Genomic DNA, 25734 nt, shown 5'->3' with positions numbered 1-25734 from the left:
ATCTGCTATAGCACTCCTAGTGGCCAGTCTGCTTGATAGCTTCCCTTTTTGACAGCTAGGTAAACTAGAGGGTGTGCTGATTTAAAGGACGGCATTTAAAGTGTAGGTTTGCGAACTTGTGTATGGGTTTGTTTTCTGTTTTCTGTGTTTGTAGACATGTATTGAATGCAAATGCCTTTAGACCCAATGCACTTAGGGACATAAACTTATTTCATAGAGCTTCAATTTTCTTATATCAATATTTCTCTGCAGGTGGTTTTTGTGTGTGTGTGCGCTTGTCAATCAGATGAACCCTACTGGTAGTCTAAAACAAAATCAAAGCCATTTTAACCTTTCTCATTGCACTATCCTATGCATGTCTACCCAGAAGCAACTCCTATTGAGTTCAATTGGTCTTATGGTAAATATGTAAAGGATTACAGCCTCAGACAGAGTCCTTGGGGCACGTCTCTGTTCTTTGATAGGCACTGCCCCTAAAGGTAATAGAAGTACAATGTACAGAAATGTGGTTTAATATATACTATTATGCTTGTACTCTGAAATATTGTATATCGCTGTGGGTGTCATTGCTGTGTGCTGTACTGTGAAGGGTGATTTAGAAAGCTTTGAATTAATAATTTGGAACTCCTATTGCTATGCAGGAGACATGATCATAGATCTTGATCACTGCATCTAGCTGGTCCCTGGTCGGTTTCGGTCTCTGATAAAAGAGTGCAACAAAAGAATCCATTCTGCCTGCTGTTGGAATGCATGCTTGATTTTTAAGTATATTTTAAGTACAACAAGTAGTACAAATACACCAGTAGTGTCTCATCTAAAGAACTAAAACCCTAAACCTTCCCAATAGTCAGGAAAATTTGGACTGTGTTAATAACAGGTACAGCATTTAACTGGCTTAGGGCAAGTTTGATGGACCAGGAGACAAGGATTCAATATAAGTCTTTTCAAAACTTTTCCCAAGTGCAAGTTGGTGGGTCTGGCTAGAGGAAGCCATTTTAAGTGGTTGTCAAGCCAAACATTAAGTGAGGCTACCATTTTAGTGCAGTGGGCCCACCGTCTAAATGCCTTCAAATAGTTTTGCTTATAGTCCCTGGGGCCAGGAACTGGATCCAGCCAGTGGACTGGGCCCTAGCGTCCCCTAACCCCAGCAGGCCCTTTGGACAGGTGAGTTTTCCTTTTCCTGTATAGTTTGAAGTCAAACCACGCTTACAAATACAGTTTTGCAAACACTACAGATGACAGGCACTTGCAAATGCACAGTGCTTTGCTGACGCTGCAGATCAGCTGATATATGCTGCTTGCAAACCTCCCGCAGCTTTTGCCAGGAAGCCCTGCCCCACACCTTGAATCCCTTGCACAAAATAATGACGGTCTGGGGACAGAGCATGCTTCTTGTGAGAGCCAATGGAGAGAGCTCTGGTCATGACGAAGTAGACAGGGAGGGTATCCACATGAGTGTGGATGAGTGTGTCTGTGTGGAATTAGCCTCACCATTAATTTTAATTTTGCTTCCAGATCAGTTGGAAAAAAGGGCAAGGATAAGGCCATCACACCCTTTCCTCTTCCATAAATCCAATGTAGTATACTGTTCAATTTTCTTTAAAAAGAATTGCATTTGAGCTACATTAATTTTCATTTTTGTTGATCTCTTTTACATTTGATCTCTATTTGTGTACAGTGGTACCTCGAGTTAAGAACTTAATTCGTTCTGGAGGTCTGTTCTTAACCTGAAACTGTTCTTAACTTGAGGTACCACTTTAGCTAATGGGGCCTCCTGCTGCCGCTGGGCGATTTCTGTTCTCATCCTGGGGCAAAGTTCTTAACCTGAGGTACTATTTCTGGGTAAGTGGAGTCTGTAACCTGACGTGTCTGTAACCTGAAGAGTCTGTAACCCGAAGTACCACTGTACATTGCTTTTACATTCTTTTGTATGGTACTGGACCTCTACTTTGTATAGTATTCTGAAACAGTTGTATTGCATTTCATTACTACTGTGTTTTGATTCCCCCCCCCCCCTGTACATCACTCTGAAATGGCAGATGAAGGTGATGGACTACATGGAATTGGCAGAAATGACTGGCAGAATCCGAGACCAGGGAGAAGAGTCGGTGAAAGAAGACTGGAAGAAATTCAAAGACTATTTACAGAAACATTGTAAAATTAATGAATGTTAGAAGGATGTTGGATAGAAACTAAGCGGTTTCCAGCTGGAATGCTTTAAGAGATATGAAGAAAAGAAAAAAAAGGTTTCACAAATGGGTAAAAGTTTAATGGTAAGGATTTGCTGAACTAACAAATCGAACTGGAATACAAAGAAGGGAGGTATGAGGAGGTCAGAGGAAATAAGTGTATGGAAGTTAAGTTATTGAAAATTAATGTGTGTTTTTAACTGTTTTTTATTTTGTATGTTTATTTTTCTTTTTTCTTGTTATATGTTAAAAACTTTCAATAAATATCTTTTAAATAAAAAAAAGAAATTCTTTTGAACATAAGGACTTTCATGAATGTCATACACCATGTCAGATATAGGTGGGCATGGCTTGGTGCAAAGGTTCGCCACAGCTACTCTGGCCTACTGAACCAGGAAAAGGGCAGACGCTGAGGCAAAGGTCTGACAACCCTCTTCAAGGGTAGCTTGGTGCAGAAGAAAGACGCCCGTTATTTTTGTACTGTGTATTGTATTGTGTTTTTACTATTTTTTGTCGGGAGCCGCCCAGAGTGGCTGGGGTAACCCACCCAGATGGGCAGCATATACATAATAAATTATTATTATTATTATTATTATTATTATTATTAGGGAGAAAGGCACTGGCCAGCTCAGAAGTGGCGCACTGAGCATTGCTCAGTGTTTCTGCCAAGGGTTGACAGCTGCATGCAAGGCACCATTTCTGAGACTGCTGCCTCCCTGCCCACAACCCCCCCTGGACCTCCTCAACTGCTCATTGGAGCTTGGAAGGGTGCCTCCCCGGCTGAGTCATGTGCTCCAGGAACTTGTTTCCAAACAATAAACTGTGCTAAATAGTAAAGTGAAAATGTTAACTTCATTAAATGTCTAATTTATTACTGTACAATTTTAATTGGCCAATTAAAACGGATCAAAGCAAGACGGCTAATCCAACATAAAAGCTTTTTGTAATTGGCAAGCCTGCTGCTCTGGATTTTCGCCCAGTTCCTAATGGAACAGGAATACCACCGTAGAATAACATTCCCCACCCCCATCCCAAGATAATGACAATTTTTGTTTTGAATATTCTGTCTCACTGTTCTCGCTAAAGACAGACAATCATACATGGTAAAAAGTTAATAGTGGGTCCCATATTGCAAGCTGCAATTAAAAAGGCCAATCCTGGGTCTGAAAAGTTTGTTTTCTGTTATTTACAGTCCTCATGAGACACTCTCATAACAAAGGTCTGTTGAAATCCCTACTTTGTTCATTTTACAGATGGGGAAACTGAGCCAGGCAAGCATGGCTTGCTCCAAGCCACCAAATACCTTATGGTGAAAAGGGGTCTCATGTATTCTCTGTCCTCCAGACTGAGAGCTGAAACAGTTCAGCCACCTTGCAGAGGGTCAAGCTCCACAATAAAATTGTTACTAGCTAACTGTGACAGGTGTCGCAGGAGTGGAGCACAGGCACTCTGAGAGGGTGAGATCACTGACAGCAGCAAGCTGAGAAACTTAAGCGTGCGCTTAAAAGAAGCCCTCTGTAGTCCTCCAATTGTCCAGTGTGGGCCTAAGTCAAAAGTCTATACCAGGCATAGGCAAACTCGGCCCTCCAGATGTTTTGGGACTACAACGCCCCCCATCCCTAGCTAACAGGACCCGTGGTCAGGGATGATGGGAATTGTAGTCTCAAAACATCTGGAGGGCTGAGGTTGAGGAAGCCCGCATTATATGAACCACTTATATGAGAGTCAGTCTGGTGCAAAAGCGAAAGTGTCAGACTAAGACTGGAGAGATGCATGTTCAAATCCTCACTCAGCCATGAGGAGTCTAACTCTGGCAAGGTAACCTCTCAGGGCTGTTGTAATGATAAAATGGGTAGGAGGAGAACAATGCCCTGAGCTCCTTGGAGGACGGCTGGGGTATAATTATAACAAAGAAATCCATCAAAGAAATCAAAAGAATGGACACAATCAGTAGAAATCTCATTTGCAGACCCATCAGCAAACATGATGCATATGCCATAATGTACAGTCATAGTCAATATTCCCATTGCAAATCAAGAAAAATAAATGCCCATAAAACTGTCATTTTAAAAACCCCAATAATTACACTTCACTGAACACACCTGCTGTGAATGTTTTGCTGTTCTATCAGTTCCGATTTATCCAGCTTAGAATCTCTGGAAAAATACTGAGGACTCCCTTTAGACAATACATTGCTGTTGTTGACCAATACTGAAACAAGATAAAGCTTGTCTAAATTACCGGTAACTGAGGGTGTTTTGGGGAAGAGACGGGAGCAATACTTCTGATCAGCAAACTGCAGTAGCACCCACTATAGAACCTGCACAGGTTCTTCTCTTCAAGAGAAGAAAAGGCTAAGGAGTAAACCTTACACAAATCTGGAGAGGAGTCCCTAAGACAGTTGTATGGTGCCTTGTTTGCCTCCTGGTGCTCTGCTTTCCTTTGGACCATGTCAGCCAGGCCAAGAGGGGGGTCTTGTCATCTGGGCAGCCCAGAACCTCCACAAACTTTCCCCAGCCTTGCGCCTCAGGGAGCTCACTTCAGTGCCACTAACACAGCCATTTGACTTCACCCCCAAATAATACATGAGAATCTTCCAGCCAGCTTTGCTCAAGGGAAACCTATCTCTGCAAAAGGCCCTCTGTTGACGGCAGCTGTTGCCTAGCATGGGAATGGCCTAGGCATTCATTCCTGTTTTCAGGGACCAAGAGAGCGGTCATATTTATTCTCCATCAGTTCAGAAGAACTGTGGTTCTCCTAACATCACTCCCAATATATATGACAAGAACAACAACAAAAGTAATAGAAAACAGGATTAGACAACGGTAAGATAAAAGGCCATATTTTTTTTAGTAAATAAATTGAGAGGGTCCTAACAACATACCACCTTCCTTACTTGAAATCCAGCCTCTGTTGAGTCTCTTATTCTAACCTCTCAGTCCTGGCCTTTCAAACATTCCCCTCGAGAATGCCAATCAAGACTAATGAGGACATGGTAGACAGTAAATCCCTCAAGTCAGGCAGAAACAAACCCTCAGGCCTATCACTCACAGACCTGTTGCTATGCTTTCCCCTGGCATGACATCTTCCCATATCTAGGTGGAGAAAGCAGGATCCTGACAGGCAGCTGCATAATTTGCTGGGGCTTTTGCCGGGGCTGGCTCACCCATGAGGCAAGGTGAAGCGAGTGCCTCGGGCAGCAGCATCCACAGGTACAGCAGGCCACCAAGGAATGCATTGTCTGCTGCTGGCGACAACAACTGCAGGGCACTCCTTGGAGGCTGACTCTACCACCTCCTTGGCACCGTCCCTCAATTCCTCTTCATGAATGGGAGGTGCTGCTGGTCTCCTCCCATCCCTAGGTTGGAAATGGCAGGGGCTGGCCATCGGGGGTCTCCTGGGCTCTGCCTGGTGTGATTCAGAGCAAGTCCCTTTCCCCCACAAAGGCCTTTGATTCCCACTTCAGCCATCAGGTAAGGTTGACTTGATTCCCCTGCTTGTTCCCAATGTACATCTTCACTCCCCACTTGTTCCTGATATAGAGCTTCACTCACCCCTTCGTCCCTGGCCAACACCCAATCATCTCCAGCACGGATCTTGCCAATAAAGAAGCAGCAGCAATTAAGGACCAACACTGAGAACAGGAAATACAAATAGATTCTATGTGTAATGTCCAAATAGAAGCCTTTGTGTTCCACTTCCACACAGGGCTGCCTTCAGATGTTTTCTAAAGGCTGCATATTACTTATCTCCTTGGCTCAGGGGGTCACATAACTCCATACCCTCCAACATTTCTCTGATTAAAATAGGGACGCCCTAAGGAAAAGCGGGACATTCCAGGAAAAAATCAGAAACCAGGACAGCTTCTGTAAATCCGGGACCATCGCTGGAAAATAGGGGCACTTGGAGAGTCTGGAATATAATATGTACATAACCTAAGAGTATGTTCCAAAAGGTTACTTAATTTTGATTTTGATAGATGTGATTATATTTCCCTTGCAGAATTGTATCAGTGGACAGTCCTGAGTAACTTATTATGCATAAGGTGCAAATATTGTAACGAAGAGCCAAGTATCTCTGTTGGCTAAGCAGCTTACAGCCGCCTGACAGTGAAAATAGTAATGTCTCATTGCTACTCAGTGTTGTCCCTTTACGTAAGGATTAGTTAGTAATCTGATCATAAACCGATTAACTTCCAACCAACAGCCCTGGCTTCCAAACACTTCATTTAAGAAGTGGGGTTTCCTGAATGTTAGAATGATGCTGGTTTAGAAATTAAGTGGGTTACAGTTGTAAGGATTAAGTTAAAAGAAAAGAAAGGTTAAAAATCAGATAAATTTAAGGGTGAGGATTTGCTGAATTAAAATTTGAAATTGGAATGCAGAAAGGGGAGGTATGAGGAGGTCGGAGAAGTAAGTCATAAGAGAATAAGGGTTTGAAATTATACTTGTTCTTTTTTTTTTGTTTGTGTTGGTTTGTATTGTTGTGTTTGTCTGTATAATTTGTGAAACTTTAATAAATATTTTATATATATATAAAAAATAAGAAGTGGGGTTTCCAGGCAGTTCTGCTTTGTGACCTGCTATGCAGCAACCGTGGGGGGTGGAGCCACTCCAGGGGGGGCGTAGCAGGAAGATGCTGGGTGTCCCTGGGGAAAATGACCTGGCAGGGACAGATTAAGCAGCCTTTGCATTCCTGTCCTTTCTCATCACCTTAGGCAGCTAGTGCTTGGGGGCATAGGAGCCAACTCCTAGGGGTCAAGGTCCCTTCGCCCTCCCCCAATATTTGAGGGGGCTACTGCCCCCAAGTTGATGGGCATTGCCATTTAAATAGTGTAGGTGTGCTCCATCATGTGATGGATTATGTGGGGTGGGGTTTACTTGGCCCCCCCATTTTTTTATTCAAGTTGGCGCCCCTGCTTGGGGGGGCACATAAGAATTAGGGGTTAAGGTGGGGCAGAGACCTGTTTGCCCCATGCAGCTTGCCCTGCTCTGCCTGGCGTCTGCACATGGAATAGGGTGGATGGTGCCAACTTGCTGCCAACTTTGCTCAGGCAGCAAAATGTTTTGGGCTGGAACCAGTCTCCTCCCAAGGGTGCCTTGCAAGCCAGAATCCATGAATTATGGCAACACTCATTACCCAAAATTCAAGCTATTATTTTGTATTTGCTCCCATCCCTTCCTCTGATCCCTCCTCTGATTCCTCTATGTGTGGGGAGAGGAGAGAGAGAGAGAGAGAGAGAGAGAGAGAGAGAGAGAGAGAGAGAGAGAGAGAGAAAGAAAGAAAGAAAGAAAGAAAGAAAGAAAGAAAGAAAGAAAGAAAGAACAGTATGAACCCAAGACAGCCTTTGTGATGTGTCTTTCAACTCCCCTCAGTCCCAGTGGTCAAGGATGATGATGATCATCATCACCATCACTTTTAATTTGTATACCGTCTTTCTATCTTACGATACTCAAGGTGGCTCACAAACTGAAGAAACAAAGAATGTATACCTTATAACAATCTAATGCAAAACAAAAATGTCATAATAAAGCATAGCTTTAAAACAAACAACCTACATCAAATAAAGTAACATTCAACAATCATTAGAATACCGTATTTTTCGTCCTATAAGGCGCACCGGCCCATAAGACGCACCTCATTTTTTGGGGGGGGGAAATGAATTAAAAAAAAACATTTCCCCCCCCAGCCCTGGCTGCCGCCCCAAGCCTGGCGCTCACCTGCCCGAAGCAGGGGAAGCCCTCCCGAGGGCTCCCCGTGCTTCGGGGCGACAGGCTGCCGCCCCAAGCCTCGCGCACCCGGCGGGACCTCCTGCCGGGCGCGCGAGGCTGGCAGACACTCGCCCAAAGCAAGGGGAGCCCTCCGAAGGGCTCCCCGTGCTTCGGGCGACAGGCTGCCGCCCCAAGCCTCGCGCACCCGGTGGGACCTCCTGCCGGGCGCGCAAGGCTTGCGGACACTCGCGGGGGCTGCAGGCTGCTGCCCGCAAGCCTTGTGAGCCCGCAGGAACTCCCACTGGGCTTGCAAGGCTTGCGGATAGCTTCCTGAAGCCTGGAGAGTGAGAGGGGTCGGTGTGCACCGATGCCTCTCGCTCTCCAGGCTTCAGCGAAAGCCTGCATTCGCCCCATAGGACGCACCCAGATTTCCCCTTCATTTTTGGAGGGGGGAAAGTGCGTCCTATGGGGCGAAAAATACGGTATACAATAAGATCAGCATATAAAAATTAAACAGAAACCCACTCTTAACAATTACAGTAAATAATTTCTAAGCTATAATCAATAAAAAAGACGGCAAGCAACAGTGCATAAAATAATACAATACAAATTGAGAAGCAGAGAATGGAGGGTGGGGCAAGGCAGGTGGAAGGAGGCCTTGCCTGATGAAGTCTCTCCCCGCTCTTCCTCCAGGACCAGCTCCCTTATGAGGACTCCTAGGGCTGGGAATTGTAGTCCAGTAACTCCCCTGGGAATTGTAGTCCAGTAACTCCCCTGGGAATTGTAGTCCAGTAACATGGAGGTCATCATTCTGGCTACCCCTGTAATTAACTTGCCATTCAGAGTTGATGTGAATGTAACTGCAGTGATGTATGTGAAGCACTCTGAACACTTTAGCTTGTTGATCTTAATTTGCTCTTTTTCCTGCTGCTTTTTTAACACATGAATTTGAAACAGTTTCGTTGTGTGTGGGGTTTAGGGTTTTCAAGAAGTCGGAAAGCAGCGAATGTTCCTTAACAGTCAGCCGACCAAGTTGCCAGGGTCGCCTTTTCCTTAGGGAAATGGCAGGTAAACGGCTCACAAAGCTGTAATCTACTTTGAAGAGCTTAGAGAAGGATGTTGCAAATTTTACATTAAAAAGCAATTGAGAGGTGGCCAGTGAGCCTGCCTCGCAGGAAGGCTAGGAAACTGTCCTTCATCCCTCCCTTTCACTCTGCAAATGAGCTCTAATCTCTTTATTAAAAGGCTCAGACAGGCGCAAAATCCCGCTTGCAGAAATCATGTGTGTGACAGATGTTCAGGGCAGTATTCTCTTATGCTGGCAAGACACCCTATTGACATCATCTTCTGCACCATAGTAACAGCAACCCACCTCCTGCCTCCTTCAGGGCATCTGTTCTGTGAGAGGCACAGTTCTCTTTTGCCTCTTGTCCACCTTGTGGGAAGGCTGGTTGCTTAGCAGAGCTCCTTGGCGATGATAAGCTGGCTTTCAGGGGGCCTCTAAGGGCAAAACCTCCCTTTGCATCTTGGCTGGGAGTCCTGCAATACCTGCTCCCTGCCTGGCAGGCTTTTCCCACCTGGCCTGAGAGGGCGGAGATGTGACTGACTCCAGCTACAAAAGCTGAGGCTGCTGAACAGACTCTTGGGCCGGGGTGTTATTTGGGGGGTTTTGTGCCTGTTATTTATATTAATTTTTTGTATCTTCATTTTTAGATCTTACTATAGTGTACGTGGAAATTGTTCGGTTTTGTTGGGTATTTTTGTTGTGTTTTATTTATTGTTATTTTTCACGTTGCAAGCTGCCTTGAGCGTAGTTTTAGCTATGGAAATGCAGCATCTCAGCAGAAACTGTGTGCTGTGTAAAACCTCAATAATGGGCAGGTATTCAAATTCATGACACCTGCAACAGCTTCAATATTTGACCGTCCTTCCCAAAGCAAGCAGAAACTCATGGTGGGGTGGGGTGCCGGAGGGAGAGATGGGCAGTTGATTCTTCCACATTAAAATGTTTACCATGCAAAAGTTCACAACAGGCTCTGGTTGGCATTTCCCAATAGGCTCCATCCCACTATGGTCTTGGCAATGTGTGAACTGCGTCATCACTTAAAACAGGAGGGGGGAAATATTTTTCAGATGATGACTCACATCGCTCTGGTGGAAAGCTCTCAGTGCCTGCATCCCAGTAGTGGACAGGGCCATATCAAAAAGTGGGCAGCTTCAGAATCACATGAATAAAGCTGCTTCTCAGGGAAACAAGTGACGTACATTTAGTATTTTGTAACTCCAATAGTTTCATTTCCATTTCTTCATAGGCTTTTCTTCTTTTTGTACAATCTTTTGCATGTTCGTTTTTAAAAGCTCTCCAACGCTCTTGTCTTGGTTGTGCAAGAAGTGCTCAGTAATCCTGGTAGAAGAATGTAAATGAAGTCAACGCACTATTGAGCAGGAAGCTCTGCTTTAGCTCTATGTAAAGTCTCAAGCTTCAAAATGCAGTTACATTCTGAAAATTGCAAGCATACAGCTGCGAAATGCATGGATAACAGTTTGCGTATTTTCATTTTCTTTTGCCATCCAACTGTCTTCAGAATTCCACTCTCGATTTGCGTAGGGTCCACTCCTTAGCCTTGTCTTCTCCCAATGATGTCCCGCAAGGCAGCAGGTATGGATTTTTCCTTGGCGCTTATTCCCAAAGGCTTTCTCATGAATGAATATGGCTGCAAGGCAGCAGTGGTTTAGGATCAGAGTTTTCCTTTTCCTAGAGGGGCTACATTTCCAAGTTGAGAAGCCACATCTGCCTCTCACTTTCTTCTACAGCATATGCCTTTTCGGCTATTGGACCCACTATTGGTCTCATCCGCTCAGCCCATTGGAGGCTATTTTTGCATTCAAGGACTTCCTTAGCTCACCAAGGGTTTGAGGCGAAGCCATTTCTGGGGTGTGATCACCATCAGGGGCGTCTCACCCATAGAGGCTAGTGGCGCCAAGTTCTGGAGGGCGCCAGGGAAGAGGTGGAGGCCGGACACGGCGCCTCCCAGCATCAGCTCACTGCCCTCGCCCGCCTCCACCATGCCGCGCCCGGAACCTCCATCTGTCTGCCGTGGCCACCGCAGCACGAAGCGTCCAGCTGAGCCGGGAGGCGTCCAGCCTCCGCCTTTTCCCCACTGGAGGAGCCGCCCTCCAGCCACTGCCCGCCTCCTCCAGCCCCACTGGCAGTGCCGTCCTCCCTAAAAAACTCTAGGAAACGGGGGGGGGGCAGAGGGAGCTTTGCACCACAGCGCTGGATATGCTTAAGATGGCCCTGGTCACCATCACATGCCTGCAGCTTCTGGGAGCCACAAGTGAGAGCTGAATGCAGGGTGGGGACCAAAGGTGGACAAACGACCCCAAAAGGAGCACATCATGTTCACAAGCAGAGTTACTACCTGAAATATACTCAGAGTCGCAAAGTGATTTCATGCTCTTTATTCAGCTCATAGTGGTGAGGAGGAATGAATGAAAGTCCCCTCACAGTATCTGCTTTATATACATTATTTACACAATGGGATGCACATGATTGGCTAATTCCGGAATTCTACTGTAAGCCAATCAGGTTGTGGATTCACTTCTATCTGGAGCAGGATTGGGTGGTTCCTGCCAACCAATCATACTGCTGCATTGTTCTAGGACCAATCAGACTGCTGCATTCTGAATCCTATTGTTCTAGGACTAATCAGACTGCTGCAGTTTGGATCCTATTGTTTTAGGACCAATCAGACTGCTTCAGTTTGGATCCTATTCAACTCAGTACATAACACTACCCCTCCCCTAACTTCCAATCCATACACAACCATTAGCCATAGCCTAATCCCTAGATCAAAGAGCATCACCTGGAACAGATAACTGCTCAGTCCCCTCTCCTCCTTGGCAACTACTATCAAAGTAGAAAGCGCAGCCCAAAGAATGTTAGTTATTTCCCCACCACCACCACCTTTCAATGTGAAAAAGTTGAATAAAGGCACCACATAAAATCCTGGCTGCGTGACTCGTGCCATGAAGCTGGGTCTCCCTCGTCCCTTGCTGATTTGCAAGTGTGATCTCATGTGTGTTGAGATTCCTGCCTTGCAGGGGGTTGGACTAGATGGCCCTTGGAGTCCCTTGCAACTCTCCAGTTCTATGATTCTATGTCTACAACTGAAGTCAAGTCCTTAAGGATCTTTAGGGGCTCATGAGAGTAAACAGTCTCCTCCTCTCTTCGGACTTTTTCTTTCTTTTTTAGCATGCCTGCTGTACACAGAGACAGTAACTGATTTAACAATGTATGAGAGAATGTAGGAATGTCTAAATCTGAGTTACAGAGCCACCAAAATCTGTCCTATTGTTCGTTTTCAATAGAGGTGGTTCTGAATTGTGCCCAAGGGACAGATCTGTGTGTTTCTCTCTCCACTGCTCTTAGGAGTGCCCCAAATCTGCCAGCAGACTTGCCACATGCATTGCAAAGATGCCCCCACTAGCCTGGAGCCCATTGGGCAGCTGAGACTGGAACCAGAACAATTCCCCGCTGGCAGTCACTGCAGAGTCTCAGCTGCCCCTGTTTCCCCAGGCATGCCCCAAGGAGCGCCGAGGGAACTTAGAACAATTATCACAGCACTCCCAGTTCTGACTTGGAGTCAAGCTTGACCCTTTTAATTAGAAAATGTAATTAAATGGCAAGGGAACCCAGCCAGGCAAATTAAAGGAAAAGTTAAGTCAATATGAAGGATTACAGCGAGAAGGCGAGAGGATGACGGTGGGGAGCACTGCCCTCTGCTGCACCAAAGCAAAACCACCAAAAGCCGGGGAATTTCCACGGTGCCAGGGACAAGAGAAAGAAAAAGAAAAAAGTGGAACGGGAAAAAGAGAATGATGATCTGCGAGGAAAGTGAGAGGCAACACTCAAACACAGAGGGCCACCAGAAGGCAGAAACTTCAAGAGAAAGCATACAAAAAACCCATGCTGTCAAAAGAGGCTGGAATAGGGCAAAGGGAAGCAAGAAAGCAGTGATTTCCATCCCATCACATGTTATAATTATAGATTCATAGAATTGTAGCATTGGAAGGGACCCTGAGGGTCATCTAGTCCAACCCCCTGCAATACAGAAATCTCAACTAGATCATACATGACAGATGGCCATCCAACCTCCGCTTTTAAACTTCCAGTGAAGGAGACTCCAGCACCTCTTGTGGGAGTCTGTTCCAGTGTCAAACAACTCTTAGTGTCTGAAAGTAATTCCTGGTGATTAATCAGAAGCTCTTTTCTCATAACCTTGGTGAAGACTTGAGGTTTTCATCCCCAAAAAAGTTTTTGATTGAGTTTCCACTGAAATGAGGCTGCATTTTAATGTTTTAATGTTGTATTTTAATCTTGTTTTTTAAGCTGTATTTCAATCAGTTGTTTTTATATTTGGTGTTAGCCACCCTGAGCCTGGTCTTGGCTGGGGGTGGGGTATAAATAAAAATTATTATTGTTGTTGTTGTTGTTGTTGTTGTTGTTGTTGTTATTATTATTATTATTATTATTATTATTATTATTACCTGACTTGTTTTTGAGAAACCCATGCTGGGTCTTCGTAATCACAGAATCCTTTTCAAAGTGCTTACAAACCAACCGCTTGAACCCTTATATTCCAGCTTGATCACTGTGATCATCTTCTAGAGCATCGCTGGTCGTTCCCCATGTTGGGAAGGCTCATTTGACAAGGAACTGAGTCTTTAGTGTCATCATAAAATCACAGAATTGTGGCGTTGATATTGGCCCCCAAGGGGGTCATCTTGTCCAACTGACTGCAATGCAGATACCATGGCTAAAGAATCCCTCACAGATTACCACCCAACCCCTGCCCAAAAACGTTCAACGAAGGAAAGCCCACCACCCTTCAAGATTACTTATTCCACCACTGAACAGCTCCTACCCCCAGAAAGTTCCCCCTAATGTTTAGTTGGAATCTCATTTCTTGTCATATTTCTACTGCATGAGCTTCATTTAAGAGTTTGAGGATCCTTTTATCCCCTCGCAAATTCCACTCTTTTGGAGGGACTGTCAGGTGGTGACCTCCCTTAACCCCATGCCTTAAACTTTTACTTCTGCCCCCACCACAACCTGGGAAAGCCTTAATTAAGCCAAAGCAGCATCCCCACCCCAATGGCCTCCATCCCATGATCTGATCTGGTTGGGCTGTTCTTTGGACAGTGTGGGTAGGACCTCTCTGTTTCCTTATTCAACTCTTGAAAACACGTCTCTTCTCTTTGCAAGTGACACAGTCTTCACAATATCAACTGCGCCTTAAGAGATTGGATAGGGTTGCTGGGTGGAGGGGGCAAATCAATTGACTTCTGGGCCCCCACAGCCCAGCCCATTCTCGATCTCTGGTGCAGGAACTAGACATCCCTGATGCCCTGGTAAATGAAAGGAATCTCCTGTTGGCCTCTGGAGTTTGTATGCAACAGCAGAAGTAAACTTTGGTGAAATGGACCTTTGGAGCACATCTTTAATTCGAAGACTGAAACTTAGTACAGTGGTACCTCGAGTTACAGAAGCATCAGGTTACAGACTCCACTATCCCAGAAATAGTACCTTGGGTTAAGAACTTTGCCCCAGGATGAGAACAAAAATTGTGCAGTGGCGGCATGGCGGCAGCAAGAACCCCAATTAGCTAAAGTGGTACCTCAGAGTTAAGAACAGTTTCAGGTTAAGAACGGATCTCCAGAACGAATTACGTTCTTAACCCGAGGTACCACTTTATAAAATAATGAAACTGGTGTTTATTAAGGGAAGTGCATTCTTCATAGGAAAGGGTTCTGGATAACTAACCAGCTGGAGGGGCAAAGAAGCCAGGTTGCCTTCTTTGCTCTCAAATGGCATCCATGAAGACCTCAGAAGTGTGAGGGGAGAGGCAAAAGCGAACTGGGATGCATGCAGCCAGCATGCATCCCTTGGACTTCAGAGGACAGGTCAGCACAGAGATCAAAGGAAGAGGCAGCACAGGAATCTGGAGGTCTCCCACTTGATCTGCCTAAAGCAGCATCTCAGCATCCCAACATCTCATGCAAGAGGACCTGAAAGGAATCTGAGGACCAGAGTGCTAAGGAGCATCTACAGTTTGGCTCACCAACTTGTGTCAGCTGCAATTGCACTTTCATTTTATCCGTTTTAGCTTTCTGCTTCAGATATGCTTGTAATATGGGTTATATCTGTGCGGACCTGAAATCACACAGGTGACTTATAACAGCATGCAATTATACCTAAGGAGTTTTTGCCCCTCAGCCCGACCATTTGGCTCTCTCAAGACTTTGTATTATAAATGGGCATGGCTTAAGGCAGGCTTCCACAACCTTGGCCCTCCAGATGTTTTTGGCCTACAACTCCCATGATCCCTAGCTAGCAGGACCAGTGGTCAGGGATGATGGGAACTGTAGTCTCAAAACATCTGAGGGCCGAGGGTGAGGAAGCCTGGCTTAAGGTAGTATTAGTAGATCTGCACTGGCAGCCTGTTTGCTGCCAGGCTATGTTCCAAGTATATATAGCTATTAACAGCTTGGGAGCAGTTTACTTTGGAATCACCTTATGGAACTGGCACTCTTTTTTAAAAATATAAGTAACGTTTTTATTTATTTTTCATGGTACAGAAGATTTTGAGAAAACAATTGTTACATCAGTAAAAAACCCAAAAACTTTCCCCTATATAATTACAGACTTTTGTCATGCTATGTAAGGACGTTTCATTTGATTTTCCCACAGGTGTTGGGTGGATTGCTCCCAGAGTCTGAACAATTCATGTATACAATAAACGTATGTCAGATGTTGTAAAAGGAATAGGGATTGTGTTTGCCCTTTGCTACTCTGACCTGACATGATAGTTTCTCAGCCAATGCTATTGACAATATCCTAGTGTATCAAGAATTGATGTTAAGTCCAATGCTGGTTTTCCATATGGGCAATTGTCAATGGCAAGGCTAAGTCAGGGGTAGGCAACCTAAGGCCCGGGGGCTGGATGCGGCCCAATTGCCTTCTCAATCTGGCCCGTGGACCGTCCAGGGATCAATGTGTTTTTACATGAGTAGAATGTGTTCTTTGATTTAAAATGCATCTCTGGGTTATTTGTGGGGCATTGGAATTTGTTCATCCCCCCCCAAAAAAATAGTCCAGCCCCCCACAAGGTCTGAGGGACGGTGGACCGGCCCCCTGCTGAAAAAGGTTGCTGACCCCTGGGCTAAGTGGTCATCATTAGGGTAACCTGGAAAGGGTGGGTCTGTAAACCAAGTAGTGCTAGTGCAAGAGACACTTCAATTGTTCTGTTACATATCAAGCTTATTTCTTTGAAGGCAGCACTCCAGAAAGGTTTGATGACGTCGCAAAACCACCACATATGGAAACACTGCTTTTCTTCTAGAAAAGCGTGCTGAAGTTGTTACAGTAAGGACCATGCTTTTAACTAGTGCATTTGATAAATGTAGGTCTTTCAAGATCTAAGGCCCCATTGTAGCTGTAAAAGTAATGGTGTAAAGTTTGCTTTCTTTAGAGCTTTAGAGCAGGTTTTTCATACAGGCTTTTTAAAAAATCATCATCATAATGTGTGCAGAAATGGGATGAATTGAGCTTAGGAATGGAAAAAAATATGAAAACAGTCCATCCCAAGGTGCTTGCACAGCCAGCCCAGCCTTGTTTTATTGATTTAAAGGATTGATTTAGGTACCCTTTCAGTCAAAAGTTTCCTTAGTAGCTCACCCTCCTCCCCACCCCCAAAATTAAACAAGTTACACAAACTGAACAACAGCCAAAATCAATAACTACTAACAGAGCAAAAAGAGGCAAACAAAAGAAGCAATATAAAGGCGGCAGCAGCAGAAGGGGGAAAATCAAAGCAGCAGCATGGAGAATAAAAATATCTATTAAAAATCCACAAGAATCTAGGAGAAAAGAAATGTGTTCATCTGGAGCCCAAAGGATAACAGAGTTGGTGCCAGCTGAGCATCCCTGAGAAGAGGACTCCATAACTAGGGCGCCATTCCTTAAAATCTTTATGACTGCTCCCTTTAGCTTTAATAAAACTCATCAAATATAATGCGTGTGCTTTAAAAAGATCCCTTTCTTTGAATTTGGCTCCTTAATTCCCATAGTTTAAGGTGCAATCCTATGCATATTTATTACGTTTATATCCCCCCTTTCCTCCACATAGCTCAAGTTGTCTACATAGTCCTCCCTTGCCACCATTTTCTCACAACATCCCTTTGAAGATAGGTTAGGCTGAGATTCAGTCACCTAGCGAGCTCCATGACTGGGTTTGGGCTTGCATCTCACTCTCCCTAGTCCTTGTCCAATACTCCATCCCAGCCTTTCTCAGCCTTGGTTCCCCAGATGCTGTTGGACTACAATTCCCATGATCCCTGACCTAGCCAGGGATGATGGGAGTTGTAGTCCAACAACTTCTGGGGACCCACAGTTGAGGAAGTCTGCTCTAACCACTGCACTACATTGGCTCACTCAGAAGCAAATCACAGTCTGTTCAGTGGGGCTTGTTGTTCCTGGATAAGCATCCACAGGATTGCAGCCTTAACCACTAAAGTGCTAATCCAGTTCTCTCCATGATCATTTACAGCATAGTTCAAACTTGGGGTTGGGGAAACAGCTGGATGTTGACAAGTGTGCACATGCACAAAGCTTGCCAGCCCTGAGAGCTTGATACGATCTACTGCCTTCCTACAGTAATGACAGCAGAGGGCACTCGTGTACCATCTCCCTCTTTGGTAATGTTACCTGCTGTGGATGGATGTGGGCACTTGCCACAAACCTGGCATTCAACTTGTGAAGTTCAGGTTGCAGTCATTATTCCTACCGTGAAGATCCCTGCCAGAGACCATCATCTTTCTATATTACCATACCCAAAGCAGTTGACAAGCCGAAGAAACAACTTATAACAATTTGGTTTTTTAAAAGTCGTAACAAAAAGATGACTTAAAATGACAACTGATATAAAAATAATTTTCAATAAGGCATTAGAATACGTTGCACAAAAATTAACTCTCAAATATCAACAAACAGAAATACAGTCTCAACAATTACAATAAATCGTAATCAATAAAAATAACAGCAAAGTTACAATACATTTTAAAAGCCATGCAAAAAGATGAAATTGAGCAACAAGGTCACATAACTTATGAAAGTATTGAAGGTATTTTGTTCTGAGCTTCTCTTCTCCATTCCCAGCTGCTTTTGCTGTTCTTGAAGTCATGGTGTTGGAGAGGCTGTTGATCAACTGGACTTGACCGAGGGTGGAGGATGCAGGAAGATGAGGCAGTTGTAGTTGTTAAAGTGAGATGGATTAGCCAAGCGTTATGGCCACTCACCAGGGCCGGCCCACTCATGAGGCAAGATGAGGTGACTGCCTCAGGCAGCAGGGTCCACCGGGGCAGCAGATCTGGCCTCCAAGGAAAGTTCATCTGCTGCCAATGCTGTCGCTGCCACAGAGGCAGCAACAGTTGTGCATGCTCCTTGTAGGACGGGTTTGCCACCTCCTCAGCAGCATCCCCCGCAATGTTGCCTCCATACTGGCCTCTTGGCAAACAGGAGGTGCTGCTGGCTTCCTCCCACCCCTAGGAAGGAAATGGTGGGGGCCGCCCTCTGGGGGCTCTGCACTCAGGGGCGGAGGAAGGGGGGCAGTGGGGGCAGACCACTCTGGGTGTCTTTGCTGAGGGGGGTGACATTTGGTACACCACCCCCTGCAACTCCCAAGCCTACCCCAAGCCATTTGGGGGCATTCCCCCCTCCCCCTTTGTTTTGACAGCCTGGGGGAGGCTTGGGAGTCGCAAGCAGGCGGCACGTCAAATGTCCACCATCGCCGGCTGCAGGGCATGCATGCCACTCCATGCACCCAAGCGGCTATCCCGCGCCTGGGAGGGCACCCTCCATGCCACGCCCCCCCCCGGGCAGTGTGGGCAAATGCTCCACCGCTGTCTGCACCCACTGAGCTTGATTCAGAGCAAGCCTCTTGTGTCCCACCCCAGTGATGACTTTTGATTCTCACTTCAACACTCAGATAAGGTTTCTGCTATTCACTCCTCTGTGTCTATCTAAGTGGGAGTGCTCTTGCAATACTCCTGGCAATAGCATATGCAGACAAGTGGACAGCTGCCACAAGAGCTGAAATAAAACTTCACATGGTTCCATTTTTACTGCAATTGGGGGGAGCACAAAGTTTGCCTCAGAAAACAAGCCACCTCTTCTTTTGAGGCACATTCTTTTTTGGGTTCCACAGTGCTGGGTGCTACTATTCTCCCTTAGCAAGGGTTTTGCCACGAGGAGGGATTAGATCACTCAGCAGATCCCCTCCCTTGAAATGAGATCATGTCATGGATCAAGCTGGAGGTGGGCAAATGTTGTCCCCATCTTCAAAAGTGGGGAAAAAGAAGACCCAGATAACTAGTGACTGGTCCGCTTGACATCAATAGATACCAGGAAAGGTCCTAGAACAGATAATTAGATGATTGGTCTGTGAGCACTTAGAAGAGGATGCTGTGATTACCAAGTCCCAGCATGTGTTTCTCAAAAACAAGTCATACAAGACAAATCTCTCTCTCTTTTTTTAAAGAGTTACAAGCTTGATGGATCAGGGGTATGCTGTGGATGTAGTGTATCTTGACTTGAGTAAGTCTTTGGACAAAGTCCCCTAGGATATTCTTGCGGAGAAGCTGGTAAAATGTGGGGTAGACAAGGTAACTGTTAGGTGGATTTGTAGCTGGTTGACTGACTGAATCCAAAGAGTGCTCACAAATGGTTCCACGTCACGCTGGGAAAATGTGATAAGTAAGGTGCTGCAGGGTTCTGTCCTAGGCCGTTCAAAATCTTTATAAACGACTTGGATGAAGAAATTGAGGGGGCGCTCATCAAATTTGCAGATGACACTAAACTGGGAAGGGTAGATAATGCAGGAGAAGGAAGAATCAGGATTGAAGAGGTCCTTAATAGATTGGAAAACTGGGCCCAAACTAACAAAATGAATTCCAATAAGGACAAATGTTAGGTTCTACACTTAGGCAGGAATAGGCAGCTGTACAATTATGAAATGGGGGACACCTGCCTTGCCAATAGTACACGTCAAAAGGATCTATGGTTTTTAGTAGACCACAAGTGAGTCAACAGTGTGATGCAGCAGCAAAACAAGCTATTGCTATTCTAGGCTGTATCAACAGAAGTTAGTGTTCTGCTCAAAGGAAGTAATAGTACTGTTCTATTCTGCTTTGATCAGACCACACCTGGGAGTACTGTGTCTAGTTCTGGGTGCCACAGTTTAGGAAGGATATTGACAAGTTGGAACATGTACAGAAGAAGGTGACCAAGGGTCTGGAAACCCAAGTCTTATGTGGAACAGTTGAGAGAGTTGGGTATGTTTAGCCTGGGAAAGAGGAGACTGAGAGGAGATTTTCATAGAATTTTATAGAACTGTAGAGTTGGAAAGGACCACAAGGGTTAAGATAAGATACTATATTCAAATATCTAAAGGACTGTCACATGGAAGATAAGGCAAGCTTGTTTTCTCCTGCTCTGGAAGGTTGCACCCGAATGAACGGCTTCAAGTTGCAAGAAAGGAGATTCCAACTAAACATCAGGAAGAACTTTCTGACAGTAAGATGGAAGAAAGGTCTCCCTGGGGATGTTGTTAACTCTCCTTCCTTGTAGGTGTTTATGCAGAGGCTGGATGGCCATCTGTCATGGATTCTTTAGTTGAGATTTGGACTTGTTTATATGTTATATAAGTTGTTTATTGTGGTTTAAATTGTATGTTTTAATGCTTGGTTTTTAAAAAAACGAAATTTCTTTATTTACTGTGGACCACTTTGGGAAGGTAGTCTGTCCCTGTTTGACTTTTAAAGCCAGGAGGGGCTGGCTCTGCATCCCTCCAGCTCTCATCAGCAGGGTTCAAAATTAGCAGGGCGCCAGGAGCATTTTGTGCCTAAAGATTCTCCATTTGCGAACACCTCAAAAAGTCTGGGTTACCGAAATATGTGCTTTGAAGCCTCAAAGTCTGTTAAGGATAGACAATATGTTAAAGAGTTTAACAATAGAGAATAGAGCGTTTTGAAAATTGAAGTATGGTACTGATATTTTTATTGTATTTATTTATTTTTATTGTAAATACCAAATTAAACATGTATTAACAGTTTCTGCTAGAAATCTGAGATTAACAACGTGTCACTTGTGTGAATAGCGTATTAGTTCATGCTTATCAAAATAATCAATAAAAAGTCTTTACCCCACCCGCCAATGGCAACTAGACGTTCTGTTTCGGTGCCCACAACCCAGGTCCCAGAAGCCATTTGGCTCCTAGCTTTTCTATCCCAGTTTCTAACCCTGCTCATCAGCCCAGCCTGTGTAGCCAATGGTCGGGGATTATGACAGCTGTCACATGTTAGCCCCCCTGCTTCAAATATCCATGTCCTGTTTTTCAGATGCTAACCCGAACATCTCCTCCTCCCCAACTGCAGAAACATTCAAGAAACAAAAAAAGTCTTAAATACATATTCACATAAACCAATACCCTGTGCCCCTGCTTGTGAACAGTTCCTGCTCCCCACTAGGGACCGTGAAAAAAAACCAAACGCTTAGTCCTCAGTGGGTCAGTTTCGAAGTTCAATTTCACCACTTTGTGCAAACCTGAAAGGTGAAGACAGACATAACCATTCTATTTTTTAAATTAATCTTTATTAAAATTTAAAACACATAAAAGGGGGGGATTACAGCTGTTGAAACAATATTATACACTTCAAAGAAACAAAGTGGCACAACTTATGACTGGCAGCCAATAAAGTACTTTATGCATATAAAACAAAAGTTGGAAATAAATAGCTCTGAGCATATACCGTATCCAAAACATATCCACCGGGACAGATAAATCTGCTACTTGTTTCTCTCATTACAAAGTTTATATGTAAGAAATTCAAGTATTTTCTGGTATTTTAGATACATCGTGTGATACGGAAAGGAAAGCCTACATAAACCAAACCTTAGAGTCATAAAATTGTAGAGGTGGAAGGGACCACAGGGGTCATCTATCCCAAACCCCTGCAGGAATCTTTTGCCCGTTATTTGTTCAAACCCCAAACCCTGAGATTAAGAGTCTCATTCTCTACCAACTGAGCTAAAGGTATTTTTAGGGCAGTGCAGCCACTCTGGAACAGCCCTCACACCCTGCATCCCAAGCATGATTTTACCTCTTTGGGATCTAGGGGTGGGGCAGAAGGTTGTTCTGCGTGTTCACAGCAGAAACTAGCTGCAGACATCACTGACTGACTGTCACCTATGATGGCACCAAGAAATTTCCCCATTCAAATCCACCGAACAGCAAAAATGTGATATGTCCAAGAAATACCTACGAAAATATAACAACGACATAACATCTATGGCAGCATTTGAACAATCCTTGTGTAAATTAAATACTATTAAAAAAGGAAAAACGGTACGATATGTTTTAAGAGAGTGCTAGAAATTATAGTAAGAGTAAGGTAAGAAGTGGGACGCGGGTGGCGCTGTGGGTTAAACCACAAAGCCTAGGACTTGCTGAGCAGAAGTTCGGCGGTTCGAATCCCTGCGACGGAGTGAGCTCCCATTGCTCGGTCCCTGCTCCTGCCAACCTAGCAGTTCAAAAGCACGTCACGGCGTTTCCGTGCATTGCTCTGGTTCGCCAGAAGCGGCTTAGTCATGCTTAGTCATGCTGGCCACATGACCGGGAAGCTGTACGCCGGCTCCCTTGGCTAGTAAAGCGAGATGAGTGCCGCAACCCCAGAGTCGGCCACGACTGGACCTAATGGTCAGGGGTCCCTTTACCTTTAGCTTAAGGTAAGAAGTATAAGTACCTTCAATGTCGTAAATGTAACTTACATCGGGAAATGACGGGAAGTCTGTTTTGATATAATTTAGTTTATTGGATTTTTACCTTGGTTTATTTTTGTTTAGCTAGAAAGCATAAGAAAAGAGCATGTACAAGTATAAGTTTAAATCAACATTTAATGGTATAATTATTTAAGTTTGTTATTACTATCATCAGTTTTACCTTCTCTTTGTACATGTATTCAAGATTGTGTATGGATGTCAATTAATAATAATAAAATTATAAAACAAAAACAAATCCACCGAACAGCTTTCTCTTAAAAAAGATATAAGTAATGTACAGATGATGCTTTACAATGCTTTTTTTAAAAAAGCCTGCCTGAAGCCTGGATCTGGTGGGGTTGTAGACAAACAATGACATCTGTTAGTCCAACTGCTAAGCTTGGGAGGACACTGGGCTTACCTGCACCTGAGGGAAACACTGTGAGAATCTGAGATGTACCTGAGCTGAGGCCCTGCATCAAGCGGGGACCAATTCAGCCCAGTCAGACCTGCAGATCTAATTTGTGCATTTTGTTTGGCACTCCCTCACCCTCAACCACCCGCCCTCCATCGCCTTCTTCCTCAGAGACCAACAGAACCAGAAATCTGGCTCTCTCTTTGTGACATTTGGGTTGACCCTAACAAAGGCCAACTGTGGATTTTGGAGCATTTCTCTGTGGATCAACTTGGCAACTGTCAGGGAACTGACATCGGAGCTAGAGGCGGAGGGAAGGCTCTCAAATGATGCTGGAGAAGGGCCCAGCAGGGAGAGAGGCAGCTCCGCAGATGGGGAAGCAAATCAGCGCAACACCAGGGATATAGAGGGGCTGATGGGGGAATCGGCGAGAGGGCTCCAGGACTCTTCACCAGACGCCAGCGGGGAGAGCACGGGTCCTCCGCTACCCACGCCCACCCTGCGCAGAAGACTTCCGCGCAGAGAGAGTAGGAGGAGACTGGGTGTCAAACAACTTTTATGTTGGAAAAGATTTAAGAAACGCCCACTGACGGATTCTGCTAGCGACTGAGGCAGCCACGAAGTGAAGGTCTGCCCAGACAGAAAGGTTTAGCAAGACAACAAAGCCTGGAGAGGCGGCAACTTACGCACGAGCAACCCATACACATTACAGCAACTGTCTTTGCTTTTTACAAATTATATCTTCACTCCACCCCAAGTTTCATGGGGGGGGAAAGCAACATCTCAGGCAGGTGACCCAACTCAATTTGCGGCAAGGCAACCGTGACAGCCCTGCTCACCTCGTCTGGAGTCACAGCAAGGACGCTGCAGCTCTTCTTCGTCTCCTCCTCCAGCTTGCCGGCCTTTGGATCCCGTCTCTGCTCAAGCTTTTTCAATTCACCAGACTTCAGCCATTGGGGCTGAAGGGGCTCTAGGCAGGGCCAGGCGACTGAGCGATGGATGTGCTACCACCTCCTGGGGCCTGAAAGGGAGAACAGCAACGGGACAGTCAGTGAGGGAAATTTAGCCATAAGGTCCCCCACCCCCTACTGATGGCTGTTGGTTCACACATGCAAGTGTATCTGTCACTTGATCGCTTATTTTTGATATGCAGTGGCTCATTCAAATATATGACATATGAACTCAGCAGCATGAAACTGGCACTCGTGGCTGTTTCATTCCCTTTCTCTGTATGCAGAGATCTAAAAACAGCTAACCATGGTTAATTACTTATGTATTTAACCAGAATAGCTGCTGAGGCAACTCTTTGGGGCCCCAGTACATGCCGGCTTTAGAAGCTATGTAAGCAAACCACTTCATTAACCACTCAAGAAAGAGCAAAATATATGGGAAAGATTGGATTATAGAAGCAGGGTTGACCAAGAGTTTAGCCTTCTTCGGTGCATCAAACTGCCCTGTAGGGAATCCTGTACCTTACTTTAGGGATGATGATAGTAACAATAATATTTCTTTACTGACCTTCTTCCAAGGATCACAATACCTCTCTATGTGCTGCCTTGTCAACAACAAATTCTCACTTTTTTGTGTTGAATATATGCTATATGGTAATTTATGGACCTAATAGGTATCTAAAGCCATTTGCACATAACAAAATATGTATTTTATCAAAGTAATTGTTGAACTGAAATACAATTAAGAAGTATATTAATAGTGAAATTATTAAGCTCTAACTGTATGTTTTGTTTTATTTCTTTTTTATCTTATATTTTGGAAATGTACATCCAGGTGTTTTTTTCCCTTTATTTTTTGGGGGGGCCCCCAAGAGAGTGGGGCCCTAAGCTATAGTTTGTTTAGCTTATACAGTCATACCTTGGGTTAAATATGCTTCAGGTTGAACACTTCTGGGTTGTGCTCCGCGGTGACCCGGAAGTAACAGAATGCTTTACTTCCGGGTTTTGCTGCTCGCACATGTGCAGATGGTCAAAATGACGTCATGCACATGCGCGGAAGCGGCAAATCACGACCCACGCACGCGCAGACGCGGGTTGCGTTTGCTTCAGGATGCGAACGGGGATCCGAAACAGATCCCGTTTGTATCCAGAGGTACCACTGTACGTAAATCCAGCACTGGTGAGACTTCAAAAGGGCCTAGGGTCTGTTCTGTGAGGATATACTGGGCAAGCTCTCATTGTAGGACAACCAGGTCTGATACACTCACCAACCCTTTTGCCAAGCCCCCTTCCTCCATGCCTGACCAACTCCTTCCCTTTACCCACCCCCTCACCCCCACCCCACAGCTCGCCCCAAGCTCCTCCAAGCCCTTTTCAAAGTAGGTGGGAGGTGCTTCACAGAGTAGCTTGCTGAAATACTGTACAAAGCACTTCCCTCTATTAAATTTTGCTGACAGATTTAATATGCCATTAAATCTCGTTTAAAAGAAGTGGGGAGGTGCTCCACATTGCCCACCAGTTAAGCAGCTCGCCAGGGCGGGCCAGCCACTCCTCATGGTGCAATTGGCATAGCCGCCTATTGGCAGCCACA

At 45.0% G+C, this 25734-nt stretch overlaps 1 protein-coding gene across 1 annotated transcript in view; it reads right to left on the bottom strand.

The window, feature by feature from the left end:
• Positions 1-24196, bottom strand: part of PDE4A (phosphodiesterase 4A) — a 346813-nt gene extending 322617 nt beyond the window's left edge. Inside the window, exon 1 of the mRNA XM_081175709.1 lies at positions 24033-24196. The gene's annotated coding sequence lies outside the window, so the exon portion shown is untranslated. The remainder of the gene's footprint in view (positions 1-24032) is intronic.
• Between the last annotated feature and the right edge of the window lie 1538 nt (positions 24197-25734).

The sequence above is a fragment of the Podarcis bocagei genome, assembly GCF_964188305.1.
Source record: "Podarcis bocagei genome assembly, chromosome: 17".
NCBI classification, from domain to species: Eukaryota; Metazoa; Chordata; class Lepidosauria; order Squamata; family Lacertidae; genus Podarcis; species Podarcis bocagei.
The sequence above is the reverse complement of the archived record's forward strand: the minus strand, read 5'-3'. Positions and strand labels throughout refer to the sequence as shown.